Source organism: Pseudophryne corroboree, chromosome 8, assembly GCF_028390025.1.
Source record: "Pseudophryne corroboree isolate aPseCor3 chromosome 8, aPseCor3.hap2, whole genome shotgun sequence".
In the NCBI taxonomy this organism is placed as follows: domain Eukaryota; kingdom Metazoa; phylum Chordata; class Amphibia; order Anura; family Myobatrachidae; genus Pseudophryne; species Pseudophryne corroboree.
Genome location: NC_086451.1, coordinates 125,634,008 through 125,642,752, shown reverse-complemented (window position 1 = coordinate 125,642,752; position 8,745 = coordinate 125,634,008).

Here is an 8,745-nt window from a genome sequence, read left to right as displayed (position 1 = left end):
CATCACCTGATTGGAGAAGCCGAGTTACTCAGGAGAGTAACTGCAGCGCAGGAGAACGCACAAGATGGCGGAATTCAGCGGACTGTCCAAGGATGATCTGGAGATTGTGTGCCAGGAGAAGGGTGTGGATATCCCTTCCAACGCGTCCAGAAGCGTCATGAAGGTGGCGCTCAGGAGCTGGGAGGAGTCTCATCGGGCGGAGGTGGAAAGCACTGACGGCGTCAGCATCGCAGAGGACGGCCCACCAGTGGACCTTTGTAAGGAACCGGTGAGAACCACAAGCCCCGCCCTCTCTCACAGCAGCAATGTTTCCCAGCAAACCCTAGCAGGGCCAGGATCCCAACGTCCCAGGGGGGGCAGTACGGATAGCCTAGCAGATCGGCTAGCGGAATTGGGGGAAAGGGCAACGGAGCAAGAGCGCTTGATCATCATCCAGATGTGGCGTGATGAGCGGGCACCACAGGCCGTGGTACCCCGGGAGCCATTGTCAGCTGTTGTACACAGATCGGGACGCATTCAGTTTGCCAAGTTTGCAGACAGTGATGGGGACATTGATGGACATTTGCAAGTTTTTGAAAGGACTTGCAAACTACACGATTTACCCAAGTCGGAGTTGGTGAGACACCTTGTGCCCACTCTGCATGGAGAGGCCTTGGGGGCCTATCGAGGAGTGGCCGCGGAGGACTGTGGGAACTACGACGAAGTCGCGATGGCCCTCCTCCAGCGATTCTTCATCACTCCAGAGTCTTACAGGAAGAAGTTCAGAGACTTGCCCAAGAATCCTAGCAGCACCCATGAGCAGTTCGCCAACCAGCTGCGGCAGTACGTGGTGAAGTGGGTGAAGGATTCGGAAGCCACTACATGGGACGCACTGATCGACCTGATCTGCAGCGAGCAGTACTACCGCAGGTGCGCCCCAGAAGTGAAGGAGTGGGTGCTAGATTGGGAGCCACCCAGCTTAAAGATGGCTGCCCAGTTAGCAGACAAGTATGTGGCAATTCGGCCACAGGGGCAGAAGCGCCCAGCCAGCAGCCAGCTCCAAAAGACTGCACCACCAAGGGGACCCCCCTCTTCAACTCATCACCCCCAAAGACAAGCATCTTCCAACCCGGGTGCTCTTGGCCAGCAACCGCACCGCAGCGTCCCTGCAACTGATCAGAGATCATCGGTGCCACGACTGGAGAAGAAGTGCTACGGCTGTGGGAAAATCGGACATCTGAGGATGAACTGTCCTGCATCCCAAGCACCCCAGACTCTTGCCCCAAATCCGAGTGCTGGAGCCCGGATCGCTTGTTTGACGAGAGGAGATGAGCCTACAGAGACTGTTCCCCCTCCAGTCAGTCCGATGGAGTGTCTCGAGAGACAGGTGCACTCTGCGGAGAGAGTCACCAGCATGGCCAAACAGCCCCTACACAACATGTGGAGGCACCTGCAGCCAGTCCACGTGGGACCCCTGCAGGGGGAAGGCCTAAGAGACTCTGGGGCCTCAATCACTGTGGTGAGCCCCCACCTTATAGATCCTGCTGCAGTATTGCAGGGTCGCACTGCCACGGTCACCCTGGCAGATGGAACAGAGAAAGAGATTCCCATGGCAAGAGTCTACCTGGACTGGGGAGCTGGACCAGAGTTGCGAGAAGTTGCCATCATGGATGGTCTCCCAACTGATGTGGTCCTAGGAAATGATCTGGGTGGTGGGATCGTCACTACGTTTGTTGGCGCCATTCTCCGGAGTCAAGTTCCAAACCCACCGTTGACATCAGCTACTCCAGCACAGCACAGCCCAGAGGAAAAGACTACAGCTGCTAGACAACTGCCAGCACAGCCAACCACAGCATCAACCAGCCCAGAGGAAAAGATTACAGCGGCTAGATCAGCACATCGACCCCGCATGCCTTTTGCCTCTGGTATGCCCACGTCCACTAGCAACGCAGAGGATGTTGGTTCCAGCTCGTTTGATCCTGTGGGGGTGCCCAATGATGCTCCTGACCCAAGTGGTTTGCCAACTCCGGCGGTGAGTATGAGAAACCACACTGACTTTTCCATGACTGACCCCTACCAGACTGACCCTAGTAGTCCCCACCTAGATCCCCCTGTAGAGTGTCCCAATTTAGGAGAGATTGGGGGCCACAGGCAGGAGTTTAGGGAGGCTCAGCTCTCTGACCCATCCCCGAAAGGCATGAGGCGCCACTCTGGCAGCGGCCTTGACAGGGTTGGGGCAGGAAGTTTGACCTGGCGGGAAGGGTTAAGGTACAGGGTAGACAGGAAAGTATGAGGGGATAGACCAGATAGGGAATGTGTCCAACTGGTCCCCTCAGGGAACGTTCCTGCGCAACCGGTGTCGGTTGCCAGCGAAACCCCTTTGGACAGTAACCCGGAGACTGACCGAACCCTGAAGTGCCCGACAGAGAGCTTACCGTGGTCTGGAATATCGGATGACGCCCAGACCAACTGTAAGGCTGGTGCCATGCGTTGGCAGCTGGGGCACTCCAGCGCTTGTGTTGTCTCTGGGCCTCTGCCCATAGGAGAACCCTTGCAGCAAGTTGCTGTGGACATAGCAGGTCCCCTGCCTGTGCGCAGTAGATCGGGGAAGACACGCAGCCTCCCTGTAGTGGATGCCACACAGGATCCAGAGGCTGGTGGTCTGGCCGCCATCACTGTGACACAGGTAGCGGACGAGGAGGAAGGAGTAGGCCTAGGTGACAGGGTATGTTTCCCGAGTCATAGGTCGACAGAGGAGGATTGGAGGGCAGGTCTGACAGTTAGGGCAGACAGTTGCCAGATAGGTATGACGGAGGTGCAGTGCCTGGGGCACCATGTGGGAGGAGACAGGGGTAGGCCCAAACCAGAGGGGGTGGAGGCAACCAGAGGCTGTCCCCGACCCACATCACCCAGACCGGTACTGACCTTAGAACCTGTAAGGCCCTACGGACATGTTGTTATTGACTTTAGTCCTGTAGTGAACCCCTTGACAGAGATGGCTAGGAAGGGCATTCCCAAGTCAGTGGACTTTGCACCCGCTTGCGAGTTGGCATTCCAGTCATTGAAGGAGGCTCGGGTACCCGCTCCAGTGCTGATGGCGCACATTCCTGACCAGGACTGTGCGTTACGAACTACTGCGCCACTGCACGGACTGGGAGCAGTACCGAGCCAGAAAAAGCCATATGGGCAGGAGCACCCTGTGGCCTGCTTGAGCAGTATACTGCTATTGTGGGAGGTGGGGTATGCCACAATTGGGACACCGTGGGTGGCACTTGTTTGTAACCGGCCCCCCACCGTGGTGACTTACCACCCACCTGTTAGGTGGCTGCAACCTACCTTGGGGAAATTGGACAGTCTTTTGTGGTGGAGCCTTGAACTTGGACTTCAGGTGGACTATTTGAACATTGTGCACCCACGAGGAGAGGCCCACTACACTATGGATGAACTGTCTAGGCCAGAGCCTACACCCCCCAGGTAGCGCCCCCTTCACCCCAACGGACTGCGGGACCAGGACCCAAATCGTTGGGACATGGGTCCCTGGTTGACCCGCTTGAATGGGGGGGGAGGAGTGTGGCCGGAGAGGCCCCCAGCCACGAGGAGAATGGCCGCCGCGGCACTGAAGGGGTTAACACCTAGTGCCCGGCGCCATTTTACAGACAATGAGCGCTTGGCGCAAGATTTGAAAAACTGTGGGCGCTAGGCGCCGTGTTTAGAAAAATGTAAAAAGGAAATGTATGTATGATGTGCCGTGGTCCCGGACCTCTCCGGAGACCACGGCAGAGAGGGCAGCCCCCGGCGCGCTCAGCAGAGTGTGCGCGCCGGGGGAGAGGGCAGCCGCTGACCGCCGGAGTCCGGGAGCTCCGCTCCCGGCAGCGGTCGGTGCAGCCCCGGGCGCACTGGAGTGTGCGCACCAGGGGAGATGGGGACTGCTGCAGCCGGGAGATCAGCTCCCGCTGTAGCCGTTGGATGTGCGCCGCCGGAGTCCGGGAGCTCCGCTCCCGGCAGCGGTGAGCACAGCCCCCCGGCGCACTGAGCTGTGTGTACGCTGGGGGGGAAGAAGGGTGAGCCGCTGTGGCTGGGAGCTCAGCTCCCGCTGCAGCGCGCTCTGGGTCTGCCTGTGCTGGGGGACAGGAGCTCCGCTCCCGGCGCTTCAGCACACTGGAGGCGGCCAGCCGCGGCAGCCGGGACGAACGTCCCGGGCTGCTGGGCAGCAGGGGGGGTGCGTCGCAGCCCGGCTCCCCGCCGGACGCTGCGGCGAGGCACCAGAGATCAGCGCCGCATACAGGGGACCGGGCTAGCCGTCCCCCTGCGCGGCGAGGCCACCAGAGTGCGCCGCTCATGGGGGACCGGGCTAGCCGGCTTCCTAGCGGCGGGGGTGAGCAGGATGGTGAGAGCTGGGGTCCGGGAGCTACGCTCCCGGCACCTCAGCGCTGCAACAGACACAGAGCCACAGTGGCCGGGACAAGTGTCCCGGGCTGCTGGGCTTCGGAAAAGGGGGGTGCGCCGCACTGTGCGGTGAGGCCACTGAGTAGTGCCACACTGGGGGGATAGGGAGAGCCAGCTCCCTGGACCCCAGTGGCAGGCAGGCAGGCTGGAGGATGGGGGAAGCCAGCCCCATACCTCCAGCACAGAGAGAGCCCTAGCAGCCAGGCTGCAGGGCTAGGGATGCCCAGCGCTGGGAACAGTAGTTAAAATCAAGACATTGTTTTAAATGTATAACATGTACAGTGTGATTTAAATGTTTGTATTTAAAGGTAAATTGTACTTACTTGGTTGTGTGTCCCAGGAGGGGGGAATCCATGGCTGTGCAGGCTGACGGATTCTCCCAGACCTTTTCCCCAAAAACGGAATGCTTTCCCATCCAGCCTCACACTTCCAAGGGGCACTGGGAGAAAGAGAAGCAGCTCAGCTATGAAACAAGCTGAGTGGTTTCTTGGAGCTCCATGGAGATCACCCGTAGTGGCCTAGAAACCTGGACCGGGGAGCCAGGCTGCCCAGCTCTGGAGCCCAAATCCAGGCTGCAGGCAGTGAGCTGGGTCCCGGGCAGGTTTCTGGAAGTCAGATTTAGGAGGGAAAACTTTCCCCCAGCCAGACTGAACGGCATCGGGGCGTATCCTGATCCTCCAAGATGGGAGAGTCAATGGAGACCGACCACTCCCCACTGTCCATAGGGAACAATGCATGTGACCAAGGCATGCACAGCTCATGGGTAAACATTGATTGGTTGTGCACCACAGGGCGGGCTTACCCCCTGTGGTAAGGGGTCTTGGAGAGGGATAAAAGGAGGGCAGTTGGCCCATAGGATGGTGTATTGTAACATCTTATTCTGCTGAAAACATCTGATTGTATGCTGTTGCCCCTAGCAATAGGGAGGAGCCTTTTTAAAGGTTATTTATCATTGAGCAAATAAACATCATTGCCTCAAGAAGACTGCTTCATCTTGTGACCAACAGGGTTAGGCCAAACCTAGCCCCGTCCTCCGGCTGTCCAGGGAAGCACCTAACGTCTCCAAACTCCGCCTTCTGCCAGCTACCGGTAGAGGCCTAGCAAGTGGCTAGTGGGGATTCGTCAGCACCACACAGGGGTGGTAAGGCAGTGCATCGGCACATACAGAGCAGAACCGTGGTTCCAAACGCCACGGCCGGTTAGGAGTTTGGTGGTGGCAGCATAAACCCGCCCACAGCGCAGTGGGTGGAGTCAGTAACAGGCGGTTACTGACGGTAAGCGGGAATCCCCTATGTGGTCAGGCCTCGTGTGACTTGACCTTCCATTCTGTGCGCAGCCAACGGGACGCGAAAGCGGCAAGTGCTTTCGTACGGTACCGTCCTGTCACACTGTCATATAGCAATTTTATAGCGGACAGTGGATAAGAGGGGTGGGCTGACTAAACCTATTGAAATATGGAAAATGTAGAAGACTGAGATCAGAGATCTGGAAGAAGGGGTGTTCCCTCACAAAAAGTAAATCAAACAGTGATAGACCTGTGCAGGAATGTTATTAGCTAGAATATGCAAATTGTCTTAATAGGCCAATCACTGCAACGAAGTACATATGTGGATGGACATAAGTGTGCAGATACTGGTTTTATCAATCCCACACTTGTAATTCCTGTTTTCTGATATAAAATGCAAAGGTAAATCTTTGTAATAATGTTGTATGCAGGAACACGCAACTTTCAGACCTGATAGTAGCAATACATTTGTTAGTAGATGGGCAAAACCATGTGCAGTGCATGTGGGGGCAGATACTGTATAACATGAGGAGAGAGAATAGATTTGCGTGGGGTGTGTTGAAACTGAAATCTAAATTGCAGTGTAAAAATAGAGCAGGCAGTATTTACCCTGCACAGAAACATTATAACCCACCCAAATCTAACTCTCTCTGCACATGTTATATCTGCCCCCCCCCCCCCCCCCCTTCCCTGAAGTGCACATGGTTTTGCCCATCTACTAACAAATATGCTGCTACGATCATGTCTGAATTAGGCCCCTAGATGGGAGACCACTGGGGAATATCAGGTGCGGTAAAATTCATCCCTTGCTCTGGACAAAAAGCAGATGTGTTGGAACAACCTTTGACACTACCATTCTTATTGCTCCAACGTGGAATACACAGGGCCGGCGCTACCACTAGGCAGCTTTAGGCAGCTGCCTATGGGCGGCGACCACTGGAGGGCGGCACCGCAAAGTGAGACGAAAGTGAAAGAGAACACACACTCCTCCTATTCTTTAAGAGGAGCAGCTCGTTGGCGCCTGGCCCACCGTGTCTGACTGTCTGCCTTCAAACGTGAGTGTGCCTAGCTACTTCAGTTCAGTTCTTCTTCAACCCTGCCGTGCCGCCGCCCCCCCCACCTCTGCGATCATAGCCCACAGACAATGTGTTATAATGTGCAGCCAGCCTGCTGCCGCCTGCGCTCTTGAGTCCGGGGTCCCGGGTGACGGTCGGTGCGTCCCACATTATGAGCTGACTACCTGCCGGGCCGCCGCTCCGGCGCTCCCCCACGCGATGGTCTCCCGCGGGCGTCCCCCCCCATCACCCCTGCATTTGGGCACAGTGACTGACAGGTCAGGGTAGCACATGAAGGAGTCACCCGCTGCCCTGGTCCGCTCCGCTGCCGCATAGGGCGCCGCCTCTTCCTCCGTTGCTGCTGTCACTGAAGTGTGGGGCGGCTCATACCGCTATCACCCCACCTGGTGTCCATGCTCATACACCACTGGCACACACAGTGACGGGTATAAGCCGGGCCCCTGCAGGTAGGAGCTGGTTGTTCTCTTGTGCGGCGGCAGTCAGTGGGTGCATGCTGCTCCCCGGGGCTCCTGTCAGCACACAGCACAGACTGTGGCCATAGAGTGCTGGGAGTAGCAGGTGTCAGGGGAGCCGTGTGCCCCAGAGCCTCCTCTCTCCCTGACCGCCCGGCTCCCCCCCCCCCCCGCCCGCCGCTATTCGGCACCCGCTCCCGTTGCCTCCCCCATCCCCCTCCTGCATCTCGTCACCGACCTGATGGCTGGTAAAGTCTTAAAGTCTAGGGCTGAAATTAATGGGAACCCACACTCTTTGTCCCTTCAATTTACCACTACTTTCTGAAGGATTCAAGGCTGGTTAGCAATTTTGTGGGGCCACATATAAAAGCTAGCACAGATTCCAGGTTTTGTGATGGGTTTGCAGCAGGACAGGGATTTAGAAACAGTGGGGTATATTTACTAAAAATCGTATTTTCCCGTTTGAGGTCAAAGTTCAATCACGAATGACATCGAAAGTGTAAATATGCAACTTTTTGAAATTAGTACGACTAATTTACTAAGCTGCCGTATTCTGCATTTTCGATGTCGATGTCATTCGTTTTTTTTGGCAATGTTTTACGTGAGTGACTTGTAAAACACTGCCGACTTTAATACAATGAATCTCGGACGGATCTGAGAGATCCGTGCTGGGCTTCATTGTACACCTTGTAAAAAAAAAAAATCAGTGTTAAAATAAAATAAAAATTGCGTGGGGTCCCCCCTCCTAAGCCAAACCAGCCTCGGGCTCTTTGAGCCGATCCTTGTTGCAAAAATATGGGGAAAAAATGATAGAGGTTCCCCCATATTTAAATAACCAGCACCGGGCTCTGCGCCTGGTCGGGTCCCCCGTATTTCTGAAACCAGCACCGGGCTCCACTAGCCAGATACATAATGCCACAGCCGGGGGACACTTTTAAATAGGTCCCGGCGGCCCTGGCATTACATAACCAACTAGTCACCCCTGGCCGGGGTATCCTGGAGGAGTGGGGACCCCTTCAATCAAGGGGTCCCCCCCCCTCCAGCCACCCAAGGACCAGGGGTGAAGACCGAGGCTGTCCCCCCCATCCAAGGGCTGCGGATGGGAGGCTGATAGCCGTTTGGAAAAAAAATGAATATTGTTTTTAGTAGCAGTACTACAAGTCCCAGCAAGCCTCCCCCGCAAGCTGGTACTTGGAGAACCACAAGTACCAGCATGCGGAGGAAAACCGGGCCCGCTGGTACCTGTAGTACTACTACTAAAAAAATACCCCAATAAAAACATAAGACACACACCTTGAAAGTATAACTTTAATGTATACATACACACCTCCATATACACATACTTACCTTATGTTCACACGAGGGTCGGTCCTCTTCTCCATGTAGAATCCATGGTGTACCTGTGGAAAAAAATGATACTCACAAAATCCAGTGTAGAAGCCTCTTCTTCTTTTAATCCATTTGTAATCCAGGTACTTGTCAAAATAAAAAAACGGACACCCGACCT